Source organism: Aquarana catesbeiana, linkage group LG09, assembly GCF_042186555.1.
Source record: "Aquarana catesbeiana isolate 2022-GZ linkage group LG09, ASM4218655v1, whole genome shotgun sequence".
Taxonomy (NCBI): domain Eukaryota; kingdom Metazoa; phylum Chordata; class Amphibia; order Anura; family Ranidae; genus Aquarana; species Aquarana catesbeiana.
The window spans coordinates 52,344,201-52,370,060 of NC_133332.1; the positions used below are offsets into that span (position 1 = coordinate 52,344,201).

Consider the following 25,860-nt stretch of genomic DNA (forward strand, 5'->3'; position numbering starts at 1 on the left):
CACTACTTCATCTCCAACATTGGACATAGCTGGTAGTCTTTGTGAGAGCTTGGGCGCGTGCTTTAGGCACATTGATAACTTTTTTGGAGACAGGGGGAGTCACTGCTCTTAAGCTTGGTACACACTACAAGTTTTTTTGCATTCAACCCAATAGGTTGAAGAACTGCTGCTGCACTCACTATGCAAAGTTTGTACAACCATCTCCCCCGCTGAGCTGTTGTGTTCTGACAGGGGGACTCGCCCCCCACCAGAACACGCCGACCAGCGCTCTCTGCCATTGGCTGAGAGCGCTTATCAGGAGTCGGTCGGCCGCTGGTTTTTCAGCATGCACGACCAACAGAAGCCAAATAGCCGGCTTCGATCGAACAGACTGACATACACACAGGTCAAATGTCAGACTTTTTTTTTTAACCGGCCGATGTCTCCCGACATCCGACCCGTGTGTACGGGGCTTAAAGCTGACCATATATCAGTCATTTCACTTTCATTCAACCAGTGGGCTGAATTAAAGAAAATAACTCAACTGTGCCATCCACACACTTCATGTAGATGGTGAAATCCTCCCACTAAGCCTTTGTATTCTGACAGCAGGGAGACCTCTCTGCACTAATAATACACAAATCAACACCGCTCACTACAGCCGGTCGTACTGATCGAGAAAACATTATAAAAAATTTTTTAAAAAGTGGTCAGCTGTTTATTTCCCCATTTTTTTAAGCACATTGGCTATTGATTCCAAGCTATATTAACCATCAAACATTCAAAACCCAGAAGCAGATCAGAAGGGGGATCAACTGCAGGACAAATGCGCCTATCAATGAATTCTGAGTTACCTTAGAAGAGCATCAAATCAAACTGATGCCATCAACACAAGCTGAAATCCCATCGACACAGGACCAGATTGTTTTTTATTTTTTCTCAATAAGTAATTATATTTGATTGTAGCCGAATTAGTGCAATTGTGACAGAGAAAATTGAGTACTGTCCATGATACTTTTTTTATTTGCACTAACATACAATTTTTCAGGACAAGCTTTCGGGGTATGTCCCCTTCTTCAAGGTCCAAGCAGTACTCCTTGGACTACTGCTTGGACAAGTACTCAATTTTCTCTTTCAATAAGTAACAATTCCATAAGAAAGCATTGCACGGAAAGTAACTGCAGTGAAGGAAATATGAAAAGTTATGAGGCATATTGTCCTTTACTTTAGGGAGTGAAAGTTTCCTGCGTAGTCAGGCTTTATGAATGGACTGGAGTTACCAGCACCAGATATACGAAGCAAGATACTCCCCAGGCTACTTTTATACGCTTCCCTCTAGCTTCCATTTATTGTTCTCCCTCGCTGTAATATCCGACAGTGAACTGTGTTTCTTTTACAATGCCTTGGTCATGGCACACATATTAGAGTGCAGATCAGGTGTCTTCTCTTGTACGCAAGCAGCAGTTAAAGAGACCGTGACCTCCAATTAACTGTGAATGGCACAAGGGAATTACACCAGCCGCAGTTTACAGCAAAGCGATTATTAGATTCATGAAGTTGTATCTGGTGCCTCTTCACCCCATCTGTCATATATTCACACCTTTATGGACCCAATCCTAAACAGAACTACATTATATCATACTACTGGTGTTATAAAGTATCTACAACTCAAACAGACGGAGAAGAGGACAGCCAATTGGGCAAAATGTTCATACTTGCAGATTGTGAGCTCTCATGAGCAGAGCCCTCCTTAAATCCTAGTACACACTATGAGAAAATCGGATGACCGATCGTCCAATTTTCCATGAAAGTGTGTATCATGATGTAGTCAGAATGGTATTCTCGACCAACAAAGGCAAACGTAGGCAAGCGTAGCTACATACTAGCGTAGTAGAAGAGAAAGCTTAGTCATACTTTGCTTCTGATCATGCACGGTTTTCTCTGTTCGATTATTTCCATACATTTAGACCCCTTTCACACTGAGGAGCTTTGCAGGCGCTATAGCGTTAAAAATAGCAACTGCAAATCGCCCTAAAACAGCGGCTCCATTCACTGCAGTGTGAAAGCCCGAGGGCTTCCACACTGGAGCGGTGCGCTGACAGGACGTCAGAAAAAGTCCTGCCAGCAACTTCTTTGGAGAGGTGAACTCACCGCTCCTAAAGCGCCCCTGCCCATTGAAAACAATGGGGCAGCGCTGCTATACCACCGGCAAAGCACCACTGCTGCGGCGTTTTTGCGGGCAGATTTAACCCCTTTTCGCCCGCTAGCGGGGGTTAAAACCTCCCCGCTAGCGGGCAAATAGCACCGCTAAAACGGCGCTAAAAATAGCGCCGCTTTACCGCTGACGCCTGGGGAGGCTCAGTGTGAAAGGGGTCTTACAGTGCACATTAAAACGAAAATCAGACGTGGTCACATACCATAAACCTTTTCTAGCTTGCACCCTTGGTTTTTGTTGTCCAAAGTCAGAATTGGCTGTCGGAAGCACTATACTAACCGGCAGATCATTCCACATACAGAAATGTTCATACAATTTTCTTATTGTGTGTACTAGCCTTAACACTCTGGTCTGCGCTAAATGTTGGCGCTCTAGGCAGGCATCTTTGAATAAGGTAGACTTTAAAGTGGTTGTAAAGGCTCAAGGTTTTTTAAAAAAAAAAAAAAAAACTTCTGTGTGCACCCCCCCCAATATTTACCTGAGCCCTATCTGGTTCCAGCAATGTGCACAAGAGCAGCAGCTCTCCCAGGTCTCTTCCTCTTCATTGGCTCCCACTACTCTCAATCACAGCCAGTGAGCCAATGAGGAGAGAGCGGGGCAGGGCCATGTTCTGTGTGTGAATGGACACAGAGCAGTGGCTTGGAAGTGAGCCTGCTCGGGTGCCCCCATAGCAAGCAACTTGCTATGCAATCAGAAGGAGAGAATGGCCAAGACCACCGATGGGAGACCCAAGAAGAATAAGATCAGCAATGCTCTGTGCAAAATCAATGCATAGAGCAGGTAAGTATAACACGTTTGTTATTTTAAAAAAAGATAAAAAACAAATCTGCCTTTGATATCACTTTAACATGGTAGTAAAGCAAAAAAAGAAAAGCAATATAATCACATTATCACAGACTTGCCCTAAAACAAAGCCCTCCACCGCTGACGGGGATTCAGTCCTCACCCGGTCTTCCTTTGGTGTTTAAATTCTCTGACCATGTAAATGGCAAATCTGTGATGACATCACGCCAACGCCTGCACTCGTGAGCCACCATCGTAGGTCATCACTCTGAAGAGATGGCATGCTCAGTATTCTGTCCCTTCAGAGGGCAGTTAGCATGGTGACGTCACCCGCTGCAGAAATGGTGACAGTCTTCTAAACGGTGCACATTTACCAGATATACTTTGTACCTACGTGGTACAGCTTTATTATAAGCTTACCTGTAGGTACAAGTCACCAAGCAGTGTTTATTATCGCTTTAATGAATATGAAACTAGATACAATCAAGTAACCAGATATGAGAGCAGATTAAGACCAGAACAATGGATGGGGCTGCATGATGTCTGTATTTGAAAATGAATGCCAACAAACGATGACGGCTTCTATAAGCAAACCACACAACCTAGTCAGGTCTGATGTCAGCTCTATTATAAGGCTGAACCCATTATCGATTGTGTCATGTGACATCATCTTTATATGTATATCTTTGTCCTTGTAGCTATATACCACCACTGGATTCTATGTTATGTGTATGATATCTGAGCTTTCAGACTATATAGGTGTAATCTTCCTCTGTAGTAGATAGGTAAACAGCGTTCACAACAACGACACTCCTCCCAGAGCAGTCTGGATGAGAACACTACTGAAGTAAGCATGGCACTGTGAAGGGTTGATGTAAAGCTCTATGGGGAATTTAGGGAGAACCCCCTCCTCCTCCTCCTCGTCACCACATTTACAATAACTGAGTTCAGGAGGAGGAGGAAGGGCATACTACAATTTAAGGTTTGCGACCAAATCCTGTCCCTTAGTCAATATCAATCAAGAGAGTGTCAATGCCTCTAATACAAAGCCTAGTGCAGTAAAATAGACAATTATCCTAACCCCCATCTTCTCTCTTTCCCAAGACTTCACATTTTCTAAACCACTGATGCTTCACCCTCATAAATGATTCTTCTGTTGACGCCGTAATGGCAATAGCAAGGCTGGCCACACAAGGCTCGGTATTAATAAACCATGTCACTCCTGAAGCTCGTGCGTGCAATAAAGGCAGCGTAGCGGTTAAAATGGTTGTAAAGGCAGAAGGTTTTTTTTTATCTTAATGCATTCTATACATTAAGATAAAAAAAAAAAAACCTTGTGTGCAGCAGCTCCCCCCCCCCCCTCCAATAATTAACTCAACCCCCTCTCGATGCAGCGATGTGCCACGAGAGACTCGGCTGTCGGGGACTGTCCCTCCTGATAGGATGAGACACATAGCAGGCACCATTGGCTCCCGCTGCTGTCAAAGTCAGTGAGCCAATAAGGGGAGGGGGGGCGGGGCCGAGCCGCAGCTCTGTGTCAGACAGAGCAGTGTCTCGACTCGGGTGCCCCCATAGCAAGCTTTTTGCTGTGGGGGCAGTGGAAAGGAGGAAGGGGCCAAGAGCGCTGGCGAGGAACCCCAGAAGAGGAGGATCTGGGCTTCTCTGTGTAAAACCAACTGCACAGAGCAGGTAAGTATAACATTTTTTTTTTTTTTGGTTTAAAAATAACAAACAACAAGACTTTAGTATCACTTTAACCCCTGAGCAATAATCACTTGCAAGGGTTGGAAATGCTTGCTATTAAAGTGATACTAAAGTGTCTTTTTTGTTTCTTTAAAAATAATATAAACATGTTATATTTACCTGCTCTGTGGAATGGTTTTGCACAGAGCAGCCCGGATCCTCTTCTTCTCAGGTCCCTCTTCGGTGCTCCTGGCCCCTCCCTCCTATCGAGTGCCCCCACAGCAAGCAGCTTACTATGGGGGCAGGCGAGCTAAGGCTCTGTGTGTCCATGTCAATGGCGCTGATGTGTCTCAGCCAATCAGGAGGGAGAGTCCCAAATGGCCAAGGCACTCATGCAACATTAACAATAGGATATAAATGCAGCGCTTATATACTAAAGTCCATATAAATGAATGATGGAAAATTTTGGGTCCAGTGAGTGCAATTCCATACAAAGGGTGCTGAGAGAAATCAGTCACCAATAGCAGAGGTACACCCTGACCCTTACCCTAAATGGTGGGCTACTTAACCAAAAGCAGTCAAATGCGCTTGAAGGTAATCAACTTCAGCCCTCCACACATGGGATAATGGGTCCCCTCAAGCACTGGCATGTCCATCACAGACAGGGTCTCAAAGCATGAGAATAGGCAAGAAAACACTTAATTGCGCAGTAATAATATTTAAAAGAAGCCAAAGTACTCACATACATAGTAGTTAAAACCACATGTATATCCTCATATCACTGGGAGCGTTTCCAATCGGTAGGATGGCCGAATGTGGCAACGTCACATGATCAGACTCCGCCTTAGGAGGACTCGTGCAACATTGGACCGAGACGGGGCTCAGGTAAGTATTAGGAGGGCTGGATTAAAATAAAAAAAAAAAAAAAAAAAAACTTTCTGCCTTTACAACTACTTTAAGCCAGCCATAGATTATGGGATTTTCAGGTTGCAGGAAAGAAAAATCGCTCGATTCCTCCATAAACCCAATCAGTTTTGATGTGGGAATCCCTCCTGTGGAACTATTGTATTCTCCAGGGGAGCCATCACTTCCGGGAGAACACAGTGATTATTGCTAGCAGCTATAGCCGCTAGTAATTATCGCATGAAAAATCTGACATGCAGGTTGTACCCAGGTTGATCGATCAATGAACTTGGGTACAATCAGCCTGCCCCATACATGGTTTGAATCTTGGACAGCCCCTGCTGAACCGGCCAAGATTCAGTCCATCTATAGCCGGCTTTACAGGCAAAGAGCATCACCGAGTTTATTTTGTTTATATATCTACAGGCCTCTTAATAACCGCCCCATGATATTCTCTGGTAGCCCCAAACATCGGCTTAGCCCCGTAACATTACTGAAGTGTCACCACAGCCCAGACATCAATGCAGACTTTGAAGAATTGTTTTGTTTGACAAGCTCTTGTTGGGACAAGATAAGGGCTGGGCTAGAAGTTGAAGAACAAAGAAAGCCTAATGGAACAAAGGCCTCAACCGGCCTGACAAGAAGTCACTGTGACACTTCCTAACTCAAACACGGCCACGCTCGGCTGCCCACCAAATGTGCTCAGCACCAGTGTACAGAATTTGCTGCGTACCAGGCTCCAGCAAAAACAATATGCTCCTACTGAGGGAAAACAAGAGGGGGCTGGGTTCTACATTGATGGTTCTACATTGATGGTGAGCAAGGAAGAAGTACAAGATTTCAGTCTGCTGCTCATATGTTTACCCGATATACTACGATCAGTAGACTACAAAGAGGGCCATACCTCTCTAGAATCCTCCAGCTTCATAAGTCTTCTCACCTTTCAGCTCAGAAGGTTCTGATCGGCTCCCTTCGCTGGCTAATTAAAATTGAAGTCAAGATCTGGCTTGCTAGCCAAAAGCCTTCGCAGATGCCAGACAGAGCTAATCAGCTTATAGAGACTTTGTTTATTTTGTCTACATGCTAATAACTGCTAAATACACCGTATGTAGCCCTCAGCTTTTAGGTTTAAGCTACAGACTAACTAAATTACACTCACCGGCCACTTCATTAGGTACACCTGTTCAAGTGCTTTGGTAACACAAATTGTTAATTAGCCAATCACATGGCAGCAACTCAATGCATTTAGGCATCTAGATGTGGTGAAGACGACTTGCTGAAGTTCAAACCGAGCATCAAAATGTGGAAGAAAGGGGATTTAGCTGGCTTTGAACGTGGCATGATTGTTGGTACCAGATGGGCTGGTCTGAGTATTTCTGAGTATTTTAAAAAAACTGCTGATTTATTGGGATTTTCACGCACAATCATCTCTCGGATTTACAGAGAATGGTCAAAAAAAGAGAAAATATCCAGTGAGTGGCAGTTGTGTGGAGAAAAATGCCTTGTTGATGTCAGAAGGGAATGGGCAGACTGGTTTGAGATGATAGAAAGGTAACAGTAACTCAAATAACCTCTCGTTACAACCAAGGCATGGAGAATACCATCTCTGAACGCACAACACACTGAGGCTACAATTCACACAGGCTCACCAAAATTGGACAATAGATTGGAAAAAACGTTGCCTGGTCTGAGGAGTCTCAATTTCAGCTGTGACATTCAGATGGTCGGGTCCAAATTTGGAGTAAACAACATGAAAGTATGGATCCATCCTGCCTTGTATCAACGGTTCAGGTTGGTGGTGTAATGGTGTGGGGGATATTTTCTTGGCACACTTTGGGCCTCTTAGTACCAATTGAGCATCATTTAAACCTCATGGTCTACCTGAGTATTGTTGCTGACCATGTCCATCCCTTTATGATTACAGTGTACCCATCTTCTGATGGCTCCTTCCAGCAGGATAATGCTCCATGTCACAAAGATCAAATCATCTCACCACTGGACAATGAGGTCTCTGTACTCCAATGGCCTCCACAGTCACCAGATCACATCCAATAGAGCACCTTTGCGATGTGGTGGAACGGGAGATTCAACATCATGGATGTGAAGCCGACAAATCTGCAGCAACTGCGTGATGTTAACAAGTCACTATGGACCAAAATCTGAGGAACGTTTCCAACACCTTGTTGAGACTATGCCATGAAGAATTAAGGCAGTTCTGAAGGCAAAAGGGGGTCCAACCCGGTACTAGCAAGGTGTACCTAATAAAGTGGCTAGCGAGTGTAGATTTAAACCTTTGCAGACTTGATTCACAGCCCCATGATGGCTTAGGCCCCTTTCACACTGGGGCGGTTTGCAGGCGTTATTGGGCTAAAAATACCGCCTGCAAACCGCCCCTAAACAGCCTCCGCTGTTTGTTCAGTGTGAAAGCCCGAGGGCTTTCACACTGAAGCGGTGCGCAGGCAGGACGGTAAAAAAAGTCCTGCAAACCGCTTCTTTGGAGCGGTGAAGGAGCGGTGTATTCGCCGCTCCTAAACCGCTCCTGCCCATTGAAATCAATGGGACAGCGCGGCTATACCGCGGCAATACCGCGGCTATAGCCGCGCTGTACGAGTGATTTTAACCCTTTTTCGGCCGCCAGCGGGGGTTAAAACCGCACCGCTAGCGGCCGAATACAGCTGCAAGAACAACGGTACAGCAGCGCTAAAAATAGCGCTGTTGTACCGCCGACGCCCCCACCGCCCCAGTGTGAAAGGGGCCTAATAGCAGTTTTTCTAAACTTGCCCTCAAGTTCCACCCAACGGTTCATGTTCTCAGATTATACATACAGGTAGCTGAACTGTACTGATGAGACACTCATTATCCGTCTGTGCAAATGTCAGGTTACCTGTAAATCATGCACTACTATGGAACCTGAGAACAGGTTTAGGAAGCACAGGTTCACGTGAAGACTCCATACTCCATAAGGAAGAGACGTGATTGTTCAGACAGCTCACAATTCTGCTCAATCATTTCATCTCCAGGCTTTCCTACATAGGACAGAGATTAAATTCATAGTTACATTGGTCCTGCTTGGATCCATGTGACTATGTACATAACATACATCTACAAAATTCTATTTATTAGTCATGAATTTAATGTAAAACAGAGAAAAATTGTATTACAAAAAACAATTATTTTATAACATGAAAATACAGGAAAATACAGGAAAATATTAAAATGTTCTCTGCTTAGAGGTTCACATGTATAGATTCCAACCCATTTCACATGTAGACCCAACGCATTTAGAATGATCTTCCTCTGGAGCACATGTGAATTAGGATCAATACACCGGGACCCACAATTGGTCTTTAACCACTTGCCCCCTCAGACCTTTTCTGGCACTTTTTGTAACAATCAGTACTTTTTGCTAGAAAATTTCTTAGAACCCCCAAACATTATATATGTTTGCTAAAGCAGAGGCCCTAGAGAATAAATTTGGGGGTTGCAAATTTTTTATGTCACAGGGTATTTGTGCAGCTGCAATTTCTTGGAGTAGGAAAAAAAAAAAATAAAATACACCTTTTTTTTATAACTAATGCAAAAAAAAAAAAAACTCGAAAACACAAAACCCAATTTTGGATAAAATTTAAAAGATGTTACGCCGAGTAAATAGATACCAAACACGACATGCTTTAAAATTTTGCACGACCGTGCAACTGCGACAAACTATGTAAATTTTACTATCCATAGTTGAAGCTTTAAAAGCCGTTACAGGTTACCACTTTAGATTTACACAGGAGGTCTGCTGCTACAATTACTGCCCATCATCTGACGTTTGTGGCGATACCTCATGTGTGGGGCCGACGTGTGCGTTTGCCTTTTTTTTTTATTATTATTTTTTTTTATTTTGACACTCTCTTTAAAAACATTTTTTTTTCAATCACTTGTATTGCTGTCACAAGAGATGTAAACATCCCTAGTAGGCACGTGACAGGTACTCTTCATGGAGAGATCTGGGATCGCTCCTCTGCACTTAAAAGCATTCGATCACACCAAGATCGGTGTGATCAAATGCTTTGCATTATTGAAAACAGTGCCGTTTACATCCAGGTAAACCCTAAGTGATGTACGGTCATCGCTTCCGGGTCACTATATCATAGAGCCGAACAAAGGTCTTTGTACGGCGATCGGGACTCCTGGTGGGACGGGTAAAGCCATGGAAGGCGCTGGGGGTGGGGTGGGGGGGTTAGGGTGGAAAGTCCCCTCCCGCTGCTTGTAAAAGCAACCCAGCAGCTAGATAGCCACTAGCATTACCTTCACAGGAGAACCAACCGTTGGCTCTCAAAAAACAGTACCGGGATGCATGCAGCAATCGTCCCGGTATAACCACCTGATCTCTAGTGACGTATGGGTACGTCGCTGGTCAGCAAGTAGTTAAAAGATGAAGAAAATACAATCCAGTGGAATTCCCATCATGTGAACATTTTCCCAAAGAGGTATATTCTGGTACACCAAACTAGATGCATAGAATGCTGGAATTATGTGGAAGACACAGGACCTATACATCAACTCACCTCCCTGGCAGGGATGGACTGGGAGCCCTTGCTACCATTCTGATATACAAACTACTAATCAAGTTTAATCAATATATATCTGTTAAAAAGGTGGGCACCGTACAGAAGAACGTCACCATTAGCCCACCTGCCGCTGACCCTTCGTTATATGCGAGTGCCTTTACCAGAGAGACAATGGCTTACAGTTCGGCGTACCAGGATAGACCTCTATGGGAAAACATGATGTGAATTCCAGCAGATTGTATCATTTCCTTCTTTTAAAAGACCAATTCTGGCCCCCCGGTGTATCAATACTAATTCACATGAGCTCCTAAGGAAGATTTCACATGCAGGCTTGACGTGTTTTGTGTAATATGTCAGAATCTATACATGATGTGAACCTAAGCAGAGAGCATTTTAAAATGTTTCTGTATTGTTATAATGTGATAAAATTAAGAATTGTTTTTATGACAGGGTGGATATAAATCAATGGATTTAAAAAAAAAAAAAAAAAATCAGTTTTGATTTAAAGGAGAGTTCCATGCAAAAATGGAGGTTCCGCTTTAAGTGACGGTGACCCCTTGACATGTCATCTTTTTTTGGGGGGGAGCGGATACCTTCTTTTTAGAGGCATCCAGATCCCACTTTCTCCCGGGGCTCCACGACGCCGGAAGTTCACCTCTCCCTGCAATCTTCTGGGACACGTCACAGGTTCCAGAAGATTGCCCGGCCATTCACAGCGCGCGGCTCGCGCATGCGCAGTGTGTGCCCGGCTGTGAAGCCACAGCCGGGTGCCCACAGTAAGAATGCCGGCCCCGTGGAGGGGAGGGGGTAGAGGGGCGGGTCTTCGTGCACCCGCATCGCTGGACCGTGGGACAATTCAGATCCATCATGGCAGCGCCTGTTAGCGGGCATCCACTCACCTGCTGCCGCCACGTCCCTCACCTTGTTGTGTCACTACCGCGTCACCAGCCGTCCCATTAAAGTGAATGGGACTGTTGGTGAGTCAACAGCTGGTCAGAGGAGGAGCCGCTGCGGGACAGAGATGACAGGTGCTCTTTAAAAATTATGATTTAAATCGACCTGATTTAAATCAAACCCACCCTGTTTTAGGATACTCAGTTTGTATATTTATTTGCAAAATTTTATAACAGGAACGAAGAAAAACGTGTTGTGTTTTTTCACACTTTAGTCTTTTTAATGCTTATTTAGAAAAAATTCAAAAACCCAGTGGTGATTAAATACTATATTTGTGCGAAAAAAAATGATAACAAATGTCAAAGTGTGACAGCGCTGAAAGCTGGAAATTTTCCTGGGCAGGAAGGTGATGAACGTGCCTGGTATTGAAGTGGGGGGGGGGGGGATTTTTCCTGGATAGTACAATTATGAGTCAGGTAATCAGATGCCACAGTAGACAGCCAGGAGTTGAGCAATGAATCTTGCACTGTGAATATCGTTGTTTAGAGAAAAAGTGCAAAATGGGACTGCACAAAAAAGACATAAAATTAAATATCAAAAGGTTTGTCCATACAAACATGCCTAGGTTATCACTACCGACCTCACCTTATGAAAATGCTATCTGCCTGGCTGTCTGTGACTTCAATACTTTGATTGAATGACCTGAAATAAATATGCAGCCGCAAAGTCAAAGTAAACTCAGATCTCCTTATTAACATATTTGTTCTGGTTTATTTACTAAAAGTGTTGAAACCAGTGGATCAGAACGAGAGACAAGGAAATGCTATTTTTAAAGTCAAGGTCAGCTGTAGCAGTCCATAGTACAAGTTTCTGTTAAAGTGGCATTCCAGGGAAAAATAAATGAACCCTTGCAGTGGGTCCCCCTCCGAGTTGTCAGGGTTAAATGGTCATTTTGTCTAGGGGAGAGCAACTAAATATACAGAAATACATTGCCTTATTTCTCATGCCCCAGAGGATGGCGCTCTTCTCGCTCTGGGAGGTGTGGGTGGGCCCTTCACATTGAAAGGCTGTGACTGGTTGAGCTGCAAAAACAAGCAGCTTCAGGGACAGGTTGTACAGCGGAGAAGAAGCATGGAGGAAGCCTGCGAGAATACGGTAATTATTTCTCTACCCTTAGAGCAGGGGTCCCCAAACTGCAGCTGGGGGCATATCACTTGCCTTTTTCCAACCCTTGGGGCCCCATTCATCCCACTGACACCAACCATGGGGCCCCATTCCTCCCGCTGACACCAACCATGGGGCCCCATTCCTCCCGCTGACACCAACCATGGGGCCCCATTCCTCCCGCTGACACCAACCATGGGGCCCCATTCCTCCCGCTGACACCAACCATGGGGCCCCATTCCTCCCGCTGACACCAACCATGGGGCCCCATTCCTCCCGCTGACACCAACCATGGGGCCCCATTCCTCCCGCTGACACCAACCATGGGGCCCCATTCCTCCCGCTGACACCAACCATGGGGCCCCATTCCTCCCGCTGACATCAACCATGGGGCCCCATTCCTCCCGCTGACACCAACCATGGGGCCCCATTCCTCCCGCTGACACCAACCATGGGGCCCCATTCCTCCTCCCGCTGACACCAACCATGGGGCACCATTCCTCCTCTCACTGACACCAATGATGGGGAATGGTTACCAACGCCAGGACAATTTCAACTCCCACTGGCCATAGTCCGGCACCTGTAAAGTCTGGAGGACAGTTTGAAGACCTCCGCCTTACACAAAGCCATTTAACCTTTGCAGCGAGAAGGATCCACTGCACAAGTTAACTTTTGTTTTCCTTGGGGGTCCACTCCAAAGAACTTGGAGTCTCAGTAGATTCTGTATTTGGGAGAAAGACTGATGAAGAACAGAGAGCAAAGAGCTGATGGTTAAAAGGTTGGCAGATCCTCCACTTTGCCAGTGAAGTAGGAGTATCAGATGCAATAATAGGGATGTTTTACAAAAATAACGTGTATGAAGGGAGGATGATATCCCAGTAATACACAGAGCAGACACAATCCCCCCCTAACAGTGATAACAAGCCTGATGTCAGTTGATGGGACCCCGTGACCCATAATTTCCATATCTCCAGCTCCTGGGCTGCCCTCTAGAATTGCTCTCTATACAAACAGCAGCTGTTGCTCCCGTTCCCATTCCCCACCTTCAGGCCAAAACTGTTAATATCCTCCTGTCATCTGCCTTCATTCCGCTCTAATAGACATTTCTCGTGGAGAGCGGGCCGATTAACCTCTTCACTGCCACGAGACAGGAGGACCTCATAGGTCGGCTCCTTTCCCAAAGACTTCAGTAAACAAGAGGGGTGAACGGAACAGTCAGAACCTGCCCGGCCGGTCCTCATACAACCGCCATACAACCTTCATGAACCTCTCCACATTGGTCACACCAGTTATGTGAGACGGACATTAGACCAGCTGCTACATCAGGTTCATGAGAAATTATATTTGCTTGTGGCAAACACATTGCTAATCACCAGTTTCGCTTCGGCTTCTGTAACAAAAAAACAAAAAAAACTTTTCAGCTTTCAAAAGAGGGAAAGCAGGACACCTTTGAGCATCAAAAACATTTTAGTCAAACATATGTCTTCGCTACACCTCAGTAATACTTTCATCATCAGAATGAATCAGAATCAGAACAGATCATCAATCCTTCACACTCCTATGGTGGGAAGCTTTTATGCATATATACTGTATACTGATACCTCCCAACAGGCAACAAACTGCCAGCAAACAAGGAACTTCAAGTGGACCTGTCACTATGCCAATGAACCAACAGAAGGTACTTGCGTACACAACCGTTAGCCTTTCCGGTATGTCCTACGAGCTACCAAACCTCAGTAGGGCAAATGATGTACATAGATAACACCCACCCCCCCCCCCCGTCCTCTGTACCCCACTTATTAATTCTGTGTTCTCACAGAACTACAGAAAGTTATTCGCAATGCATAAGGATAGGCTCTGTGATAAAGGTGGCCATAGAAGGATCGAAAATCAGATGGTTCAGCAGAGACCGGACGAATTTCGATCCATGTGTGGCCACTGCAGTTGAACCAAAGTCAATCTACCAATCAACTTCTGTTCAACTGCCTGTTGGATAAAAGCCGCTCGATCAGCAGCTGCAGCCACTGATCTGTGTATTCTGAAAGCGGGGGGGGGGGGGGGGGGGGGGGTGATTCTCACCGCTGTCACAATACAGTAGTGCAGCAGGTTGGATGTGTGGATGGGGGAACTGGCTCCGTTTTTTTTTCTCAGCCTTCTGGCTGAAGGAAAAAAACAGAACCACGTATTTGCAGCTTATCACATGAAAGTTAAAGTAGAAGTCGACCCTAACACTAAAATCTCTACATATACAGGCATCCACAATCTAAGACTAACCTATCCAGCCATGTAAAGAAGAAATCGCTATACATACCCTTTCTGAAGCCGCTCCGGTCCCAAGCTGAGCTGTCAGCGGCGACTTCGATGTGTAGAGGGGTGCAGAAGAGGCAGCCGACAACGGAAGCCCCATATTAACTCTACGGGTGACGTCACTTCCCATTCATTTCCCAGTTGTCGGCTGTCTGCTCTGCAGAGCGTCTGCCGCTGGAGACCGTAGCGGCTTCAGAAAAGGTATATATACGGATTTGTTCTTTACAGGGCTAGATAGGTTATACTTAGATTGTGGATGGCTGTAGATTTAGAGATTTTAGTGTTAGGGTGGGCTTCTACTTTAAAGTGATACTAAACACACACTGTTTAAAGAGGAACTGCAGTCTGATCACATCATTTGTAATAAAAACCATCTTTGCCACTCAGAGCAGAGAGCAAGCGACTGACAGTTAGTAAGAGCCGGTTCACACTGGGACGACTTATGAGGCGACTCAGCCACCTGACAAGTCGCCTCCTGTTCTGTACAATGGAACCAAACTTCTAATAGGAGCGATGCAAGTCGCTCCGACTTAGAAAAAGGTTCCTGTACTACTTTGGGGGCGACTTGCATTGACTTGTGTATAGAAGTCGTTTTGCAAGTCGCCGCTGTGGTCGTGTGCAGGTCGCCTGAGGCAGTCGCGCTGCAAGTCGTGCTGCCTCAGTGTGAACCGGCTCTTACTCTCCGTTTGGGGAGAACCAAGCAACCGGTGGTGTTCGATTGCTCGGATCTCAGTGTTAGAGGCGCTGGGGGACAGATGCTGCATCCACCTAGGTAAGTATGATTCTTACAAAAAACAAACCCTTACCCTCTTTTTTAAGGCAACCTATTCATTTGAATTGGCTGCCTATTGCAGTGAAATTGCACCAAAAAGATGCATGTACTTTTCCAAATGCATCGCACCACAACGCATGTTATCACACATGGTAGCATTGGCAAGGTTCATTGGGTTAGCATTACGAATGAATTGCACCACAACGTGGCCCTATATGCATATGGATGTGAACAGAACGGAATGTGGGGGACTCAGTATTTACATACAGCACACCCCAGGCTACAGAGGAAGGATACTTTAAGAATGATGTGTACATGTAGACACACTTGGAGTGCCTGCTTTTAGCTGTGTGTTTTATAACGTTGCCATGGCGATAGGTTCACTTTCTCTTTTTTTCTTTTTACTACCCATAATAAGTACATTCCATCCTGTTAGAAAAATGATGTAGACCATTATAACCCACACTATGTCAGAAGCAATATGAACACTTCGGGAGGTTATATAGTACATTTATATCACTATATATAAAGTAAGCATGAGTGAGCTGCACATCCCCAGAGACACACAGACATTATAGAACACCCAGCCACAGTAAATGACTGCTGTGCATTAGGAGGATCAATGTCATGAGACATGTCTGACCACTGGAGATCCTGCAGACAGATGACAGAAGTGCCTCTTAGCTGAAGTACAATATCCATGTTTTGAAGATCTGGACACAATAGTGGAGGTGCGGTCAGCAAAAAGCTTTCACATCCAGGAAGGGCTAAACAAGTCTCTGGATATTAAAGCGGAGCTCTACCCGGAAGTGGAAGCTCCGCTTCTTTGCTTCCTCCCCCCTCCGCTGCCACATAAGGCACCTTTCAGGAGAGAGCAGGTACTTGTTTTTGACAGGTGCCCCTCCACACTTCCAGGTGACCTCGCTGCAGTGAGGTCCCCCCCGGAAGTTTGGCCCCCCCACCGTCGGGCCATTCACAAAGCGCAGCATTCTTCATGCATGCGCAGTAGGGAGGCTTCACTGCCGGTTTCCCCAACAAGGAACGGTGGCGGCAGCACCCGAGAGCTGCTGGCTTTTTTTTTTTCTGGGGGGGCGGGCTGGAGCTCCGCTTTAAGGCCAAACTTAAAGCGGGGTTCCACCCAAATTTTGAACATTATCTCTATGCATTCTCTTCCTTGCCTAGATGCTGACATGCTGAGTAAAAAAAATTTAAATCTCCGTAATTACCTTTTTTTTCTAATCTTCTTTGCACTTCCTGGTTTTCCTCCCATGGGAGTAGGCGTGTTTCTAGCCTCTCCCAGACCTCCCACAGTCCCCTGGGAGCTAGTCTCAGGCTTCCCAGCATACATTGTGCAACAGCGTCATCACAACATCTCGGTGAATGCTGGGAGCACAGCATTCACCGCATCCAGGAAATACATGCTTGTGGGCTTCAAATGCCCACAATGAAGATGGAAACCGCCTTCAGTGAATTTTATAAGTTATTCTTTACAACGAAATCGGACACAGGCGGACTTATTACACAGAACATGTGAGTAGATAATCATGAAAAGAAAAGTTTGTGAATGAACTCCAAAAAAAAAAAAAAAACGATAGATAGGTGGACCCCCGCTTTAAAGGAGTTCTATGGTCAAAGTATACACTTTCCTTTAATAACATCAGCATTGCAATACCAATACAGTTATATTGGACAATTTGATACAATCTTACTTGAAAAACATCCTTTCATGTTAGGAGTGCTGCCTGTCTACTGGCTTTTTCCACAACTTCCTGGGTTCCCAGCATGCTTATTCTTCTGCTGTGGCCTTTCAATTTCTAAGAACTACATATCCCATGGCACCTTGCTGCCTGAAAGCAGTGTTTCCTGTACTGACTCCGCCTCCTTCTCATTCAGAAGGCACGCTCTGTAAAATGTATGCCACAGCAGTGCCTACCCACAGGGCATATTACATACAGTGCATCTTCACTTTTTCCACATTTTGTTATGTTACAACCTTAATTCAATATGGATTAATATAATTATTTTACTGAAAGTTCTACAAACAAACCCCATACTGACAATGTCAGAAGTTTGTTTGAAATCTTTGCAAATTAAAAAAAAAAAAAATTTAAAAATCCCACATACATAAGTATTCAAAGCCTTTGCCATGACAGTCAAAATTGAGCTCAGGTGCATCCCGATGAATGCAGCGATGTACAGAGACATCCTTGATGAAAACCTGCTCCAAAGCGCTCTGAACCTCAGACTGGGACGAAGGTTCATCTTCCAACAGGACAACGACCCTAGGCACACAGACAAGATAACAAAGGAGTGGCTATGGGACAACTCTGGGAAAGTCCTTGAGTGGCCCAGCCAGAGCCCAGACTTGAACATCTCTGGAGAGATCTGAAAATGGCTGTGCACCGACATTCCCCATCCAACCCGATGAAGCTCAATATGTCCTGCAAAGAAGAATGGGAGAAACTGGCCAAAAATAGGTGTGCCAAGCTTGTAGCACCATACTCAAAGAGACTTGAGGCTGTAATTGGTGCCAAAGGAGCTTCACCAAAGTATTGAGCAAAGGCTGTGAATACTTACGTACATGGGATTTTTTTTATTTTTTATAAAGTTGCAAAGATTTCAAACAAACTTCTTTCAAGTGTTCATTATGGGGTGTTGTTTGTAGAATTTTGAGGAAAATAATGAATTTTATCCATTTTGGAATAAGGCTGTAACATAACAAAATGTGGGAAAAGTGATGTAAATACTTTCCGGATACACTGTACATATCACAGAATTCAAGGAAGTAAATGTGTGGGGATCGTCACAAAGCAAAATTTACAAAACTTCCAAGATCTCTCAGTATAATAGGCAGTAAATACTTGGAGCACAATGTGGAAATGAATATGGGATTTTACATTTTGATTATAGATACACTTTAAATTTGTCCTGTCGGGACAGAAATAAGGTCCTGCCACTGCTGACTTTTCTTTTCGGCTGCAGAGCTGTCATTTGTACTCTCACTTCACGGTTCAAAGGAAAACTCTACTTTATTGACGAAGTGATACATATAATTGCTGCCCAAGCCCTTTGTGTAATTTAATATTATTTTAAAGGACTTCTTCATTTCAAGCTCCAATTATTTTCTAAAAACGCTAAAAAAAAAAAAAAATTTCAACTTCTTCCTAGCAACTGTATTCCTGCACAAGAATTCAGAACTTGCTAGTAGTGCTGAATGTGTCCCTCATGCTCCATCGTGATAGCAGGTACAGTACGTGTTCCTGGGTGCACCGTACTCCTTACATGCTGTAAAAGTCAGTTCCACTCAATGCACTGCCCAGCCCCATCAGCTTGCAGCCTCTGATAGACTTTTACAGGCTTCCAGCTGGATGGTCCACCTGTGTCTTCTTCTAAGGCCAAGATCTCCGGTACTAAACGTCCAATGTGCACGGGGGGCCTAAATAGAGACCAAAAGTCAGCCGCCATGAATGCAAATAAGAAGCATTAAGGCACACCTTTCTTCCTACCGGACATATACAATATTACCAAAAGTATTGGCACGCCTGCCTTTATTTAATGCCATCTCAGTCTTAGTCCGTAGGGTTCAATATTGAGTTGGCCCACCCTTTGCAGCTTCAACTCTTCTGGGAAGGCTGTGCACAAGGTTTAGGAGTGTGTCTATAGGAATGTTTGACCATTCTTCCAGAGCTCATTTGTGAGGTCAGGCCCTGATGTGGACGAGAAGGCCTGGCTCGCAGTCTCCGCTCTACTTCATCCCAAAGGTGTTCCATCAGGTTGAGGTCAGGACTCTGTGCAGGTCAGTCAAGTTCCTCCACCCCCACATGGAAATGCAATTATTTTAGTAAATATAAACTATTCTCATCAGCAGTATATAGCAGTTTTGTGACTTCTATCAATGTCTGGTTAAAGTTTGTAGGAAGAGTTTTCATTCTCCTTTGACTGTCCTATGAGGCTGCACGACTCCTGACTTTGTCTGGACAGTGCTGATTGGCCCAGTGCTGATCACATGCATCCAAAAAATAAACAAACACATAACTGAGCAGTAAGGATTAGCTCAGGCGTGTTCGCAAACGGCACGTGCAGAGCCCGCCAGGAAGTCGGCACTGCGGAACGCTAATCACAAGCAGTGAGACATTGTCCCGATGCACAGCTGCAGAGATCGGGAAATGTCTCACTGCTTGTAATTAGCACTCCGCAGTGCCGACTTCCTAGCGGGCTCTGCACATGCTGTTTGCAAACACGCATGAGCTCATCCTTACTGAGCATGTGCAGAGTGCCCCCAGAGCTCTGTTTTATAAGGAGATGGAATGGGGACAGTAAAAGAAGGGGAGGATAAGAGAAGACAGGATCAAACAGCCTTATTACACAATGCAGAGGATTACCCCTTAGGTTCAGTGAGTATAACAAGCATGCTTTACTATATATACAGACTGATTTTACGGTTATGGGTTTAGTAACACTTTAAGGGCAGTATGCACCCAGTGACGAATGCCCGGCACACAGACTTCTAGTTTCCATTCATCCCTGGGCACATATTGCCCTAAACATTAGTACCACTAGGTGCACCGTCCAGCCGTGGCAGCTGTAGAGACTCTCAGGGCCCATTCACACTAGGAACTGCATGTGAATTGCACAGGAATGCTTCACATGCAGCTCTGTGCAGTGCGATCTCAGCCCCATTCATTTTGATTGGGCTGTAATCACAACAAAAGCGAAACATGCGTCAACCGCATCGTATAATACTTTCATACCATGCAATCCGGTGTGGGCAAACAATGCGTCTGCAACTTGCATTTGGGGGTCTTTACTTGAAATAACCCCCCACATCAGATCACAAGGGCATTGCAATTGGAATGCAGAGCAGGAACGTGGCTCTCCAGTGTAAACGGGCCCTCAGAGTTTGCCAATCTGCTGGCAGCAGGAATGGATGGTGCACCTGTGCCCTCTGCCTGCATATAAAATGCCGGAGCCCAATGCACCGGAGCTAAATTCCCAGTGTGCATGGGGTCTTATATACACAGGGAAAAGTTTGCCGATTCTGGCTGCAACAGAGATTCTTAAACCTGGGATTATATGAAAACTGAGTGGGCTCGCACACTTGCAAGGCTTCCTGGAGTGCATCAGCAGTTCATAGATTGATCCGATGTGTACCCGGGAGCCGCTCTTTAAATTTCACAGCACCATAGCAACGTGTGCTGAAAAGCCATCTGTCTAGCGGTGGGTTAGTAACACATTCACGCCAGGGTGTAAAAGTTTTCATGGAGAAAAGTGTTAAATGGCTAGAAAGGCACTTATTAGTAAACAGCTGTGAGTTTAAAATTCTAATTACACTATTACTTATTTACAGTTTACATGTGTGGAAAATGCCAAGGATACATCAGAACACAGAACGGGTCCCAATGTCTCACCAGGCACAGTCTGTGCTACTCACACAGAGGCCGCCCTTCCCTGGCACAACCAAGTCTCAGTACAGGATCTACAGCTAACAGTCTTGGCACAGCAAGTGGTCTCAAGGACAGAGGCTGGAGAAAAGGAAAAGCCGGGGTGGTGCTGACAGACATCACACATTCATTTCCAGGTCTGTATTAGAGAATATTTGGGTTATACGAGGCAAAGCACAGCATGCGGGCAGCTGATCCAAATCGCAGAACTTACTTTAGCACTCCTGGAACGTCGCTGGTTCCTATGGGTCAGCACATACTGCCCTTGTGTCCCATTTAATAAGTCTTACAGTGGAATGCCTAAGGCCCCTTTCACACTTATACGACTTCAAAGTCGCGTGATTTCGCGGCCGCGATTTTGCCATGATTTGGGAGCAGTACTACTTTGTACGACTTTACCACAACTTTGGCATTAACCATTCTCAGCTTGTGCTTACATAGTGCTGAAATTGTGTCTATATCATTCAGGTACGATTTGCATACTACTTGAGGGTTTAACATTGAGGTCTATGGAGTACAAATCGTATGGAAGTTGGACCAAAGTAGTGCAGGGACTACTTTGAAGTCGGCACGACTTAGTCGTGCCAATATGAATGGTAGTCATTGAAAATCATGGAGAATGACTTGTCATACGATTTTGCAGTGCAAAATCGTGGGACAAGTCGTATAAGTGTGAAAGGGGCCTAACACCAACTATTCCCAAACAGCTTTTGTCAGTGCTGCCTCCTCTCCCCTGCAGCTGCCGCTTACCAGCAATTGGGGGGGGGTTGGGGGGAGAGTCAGAGCTGCAGCATCATGTGATTGGCCCAGATTGAAAAAAAAGGTAAGTATACAGATCTTTTTTATGTAGGGCAGTAGAGCTGCACAGTTCTGGCCATAGTGAAAATCACGATCTAGCAAAAAAAAAAAAAAAATGATTTTAACTTGAAACCAACCAATGTCAAAAAACGGTTTCAACTAGTGCGACTTGTCATGCAACTTGGAACTGCAAAGTCACACGACAAGTCGTACCCCATGATTTCCAATGAGTACCGTTCATATCTGTAAGACTTCAAGTCGCAGCAACTTCAAAGTAGTCCCTGCACTACTTTGGTCCCACTTTGATGCGACTTGAGGTCCATAGACCTCAAGAATACGCAGGTATTGCTTCGAGTCACATCAAAATCGCACGATTTGCAATAGTGGAAACCAAGCCTTAGTGGTTAAACTTTCCTTAGTGTTTAAGTGGTTACACTTTCCTCATTTACACACTGGTCTATTCCTTTGACAAATTGTTACAATGTTTAGACTTCTGGCCGGGAATACACGGTTAGAAAGTCGGCCGATCGCTCGACAGCCAACCAACGAAATCGTTGCCGACATTAACCCATTGAGAAAAAAAAAAAAACGTTGAAAGAGCAATTGATTGAATACGTAGTGTTGACGTTTCACGCACAAGTGGAAGTGATGTAGTGTGCGTGTGACCTTGTAGCCTTCCGCTCATGCGTGCGAATGTTCGAGAGAATTTTTTACTGACGACCGTCACACCAACAAATAGAATATCGTTCCTTCTGAAACGATATGACACAATTTTTCAACTTTCTTCTATATTACTTGTTGGGCATCAACGAGTAGAAAATCAGCCGATCATTCGCAGAACGGAAATTTTCGGCCGATATTCTTATCGTGTATTCCTGCTATTAGTTCCACTGCTAAAAAATGTTGTGATTCTTTTTAGACTGCCTGTTTTTTTTTTTTTCCCCTTTCTTTTGACGGCTGACGGCTTCAGCAGAGCAGAGAGAATTCTCTGCATAGAAAGAAATTGGGAAATACTTTTTTCGAGATCGCAACGAGGAAAAATATCGCGATAACAATTCACTTTTTTTCTTTTTTAACGTTTAAAAAAAAAAAAATCATTGATTTTTAGCCACCCTGCTTTGCTTAGAACAGCAGAAGCCATTGGATCCTGAGGCTGTCAATCAAATAAATTGAGCAGAGAGCCGGTGTCTTGCCGAGAAAGTTCCCTTGGCGGATAAGTTCCCCCCCTGTACTGCGCAGGCGCAGCGCCTGCGTAGTACCAACTACTAGCAGCCGCCGGAGATAGCCGAACGACAAAATCTACAATCAGCTGTACACCGCGCCTGCGCCCTGGGTCCAGGTTCCTTCCCCACCATCCAAGCGGACCTAGAGGGGGAATCTAAAAGAGCCAAGCGAAGCGAGGCCGTGCCTGAAGCGTGGCGAGCGAAGCGAGGCCGTGCCTGAAGCGTGGCGAGCGAAGCGAGCCCGCGAGGGGCCCTCTTACAGGCGCCGTGTACAGCTGATTTCCCCCTATTTATCTTCGGCTATTTCCGCCGGATCCTACTGCGCAGCGCCTGCGCAGTAGGGGGGTCCTTATCCGCCGAGCTGAACTTTCTCGGCAGAACACCGGGGCAGGGCCGAGCCACACTGTGTGTGTCTATAGACACACACAGCCCGGCTCTGGAACAAGCCCATACTTCTCCCCCTATTGCAAGCGGCTTGCTATGGGGGCAGACACAGAAGAGAAGCCCAGAGCACTGGCAGGGGACCCCAAAAGAGGAGATTCAGTGCTGCAGCATGCAAGTATAAACCTGCTTGATATTTGAATTAACAAAATATAAACTAAACTTTACAATCTCTTTAGCATCACTGATATCATACAATATTTCAACGTGTATATTTAAAACAGCAAAGCTAGGACTACACATTCCCCTAAAAGTGCTTGTAAACCCTTAAATATACCCAGTGAAGGGACTGGCCTCAGGTCATACACAGAGATGAAACAAATCCTCCTACATAAGTTGAACCTGTTTATCTGCAACGCTCTCTCCTCTACATCCATTCAAAGTCCAGAAAAAAGGGGCGGGGGGGCCGAAGTTACACTCTGCAGAGCTCAGTGAGGAGAGCTCTGAGAGCGGATTGGAGGGAAGGACACACCCCCTTTACACAGCACACAGGGGACAGAGCTGAAGCTGTAAATCAGTTAGAGGTCCCTCCCCTGTCACTTTTTTTCTCTTGGTGTCAGGAAAACTTGTCAGAAGTGATTCATGCTGATAGAAGAGGAACGAAGCAAAAGACAGAAATGGCACTTAGGCTCCGTTCACACCTGGGCAATTTGAACTGCGAGCGGAATCGCCACAATTCCAAATCGCAGCAAATCATGGGACGTGTGTGCTATGCCATTACTTCTTAATGACACCCCAATCACAACAAATCGCAATGCACGACGCTGTCGCTCAAAAAGAAGCTCCTGCTCCTTTTTGAGTGACAAGCGCTGCGATTTGCTGTGATTTATCGCGCGCCAAAATTGCTGCGCTATTGGGTTGCCATTAGGAAGCAATGGCAAAAAACGCATCTCCAGTTCTTCCAAATCAATACGGCTTTTTTCCCCCCCAAGCAGCTGCTGCTATAGTGACACTGTAAAGTGAATAACAATAAAATTCAAGTTATTATCTTGCACGTGTTCGGCTGAATCTAAATTTGTATTGCATGCAGAAAGTATATTTGTGCATTAAAACGACACGCAGCCAGCTTGCCAAGGTAACAGCTATACAGCGCAACCGTTTTTTATCAGCGCAATAAAAAAAATTTGGTTTGTACGTTGTTATGCAAAACATGTTCCCCGACTATAATCCAGAGCACAGACAGATGGTGTGATTGGCTGAGCCTACATACATAATGATCAGGAGGACAACGGCCACTCCAGTAACTCAAACAATGATACCATTGTGCTAGAAAAGTAAACGTCAAAGCAGGTGACTGTACAGGTAAAATGGGTTAAACATTCATCCATGGCCGCTAAAGTCCACATCGAACCCCCCCAACCCTTATCGCAGTCTAGTAAGCCCACACAGCCCCCCCAAAGCTGCTTCTGTATTGGCTTGTGTGACAAAGACAAGTGCCTCAGATGTCAGCTTGTGTAGGTGCAATGTGACAGCTAAACAGAAACATTATGGAGGAGAGCAGAGCAGCGAGCGAGTGAAAGAATGATTGAATGAGGGGGCAGAGGGGTGGCGAGGTCAGCAGGGGAGGAGGAGGAGGAGGGATGGAAGAGAGATGACAGGGAGACCCGTGTGAAAGGTGGAGGAAAGAATCAGAGGACACACAAGAGCCAGAAGGAGCAGCAAGGACAGAGGAGAGGCAGTAGAAGCCACGCTGGACACTGTGACATCACTGGACACTGTGACATCACTGGACACTGTGACATCGCCTGCAAAGCGCCCTGAAAGAGCCGCTCCTCACACTCCAGTGTGAAAGTCCAAGGGCTTTCACACTGGAGCGGTGCGCTGGCAGGACGCTAAAAAAAGTCCTGCTAGCAGCATCTTTGGAGTGGTGAAGGAGCGGTGGTGTACACCGCTCCTCCACCGCACCATCCCATTTAAATCAATGGGGCAGTGCGGCTATACCGCCAGCAAAGCGCTGCTGCGGTAGTTTTAACCCTTTCTCGGCTGCTAGCAGGGGGGTAAAACCGCCCCTGCTAGCGGCCAAAAAACTGCCACTAAAGCGACACTAAAAATAGCGACGTTTTACCGCCGGCGCACGCACCGCCCCAGTGTGAAAAGTGCCTTACCAAAACCATATAACATGAGGTCAAACCTAAACACTTTCAATTTGTATGCAATGAGGCAGGCCTTTGCACTACATAGTTCAAGGTAAATCTAAAGAAAATTGAATAAAAAAATTGTATCATGTATGGCCAGCCTAACAGAATATGGAGTTAAATAGGGAAATGATATTGGCGAGGTGACAGCGGGGTCTGCTTATGGCAGGATAGGTGTGCAGTCACAGGAAATAAGGGAGTCATAGAAACAAGAGAGAGAAGCGTAAATAAACTGGAACTAATCCTGCGGTAAAAGACTTTCATCAGACTAAGTGCCTGAAATACACTGGGGGTGATTAATAACACAAATAAAGACAAAATGGGATTGTTACCCATGGCAACTAGGGGGGGGGGGGGCTTTCATTCTGCAACATGCATAAAAACGGAAAACGGAGCTCTAAAAGCAACATTTACTTTCTATAGATCTGCCCCAGACTGGAATTATAAATCCAAAATTGTCCCATTTGTTTAGCCAGAGCAAAGATCAGAGAGATACAGGACAGGGACCAGTGGGGGCCAACACACCAACAAGAGGGACGCTACACAATTAGGTATTTGTTTATCTA

At 45.3% G+C, this 25,860-nt stretch overlaps 1 protein-coding gene across 3 annotated transcripts in view; it reads right to left on the reverse strand.

The window, feature by feature from the left end:
- SIPA1L3 (signal induced proliferation associated 1 like 3) overlaps positions 1-25,860 on the reverse strand; it is a 290,975-nt gene that overhangs the window by 252,817 nt on the left and 12,298 nt on the right. Inside the window, exon 2 of one of the 3 annotated variants that reach the window (XM_073598490.1) lies at positions 8,448-8,589. The exons of the other annotated variants lie outside the window; for them this stretch is intronic. The gene's annotated coding sequence lies outside the window, so the exon portion shown is untranslated. The remainder of the gene's footprint in view (positions 1-8,447; positions 8,590-25,860) is intronic. 3 annotated transcript variants of the gene reach the window in all.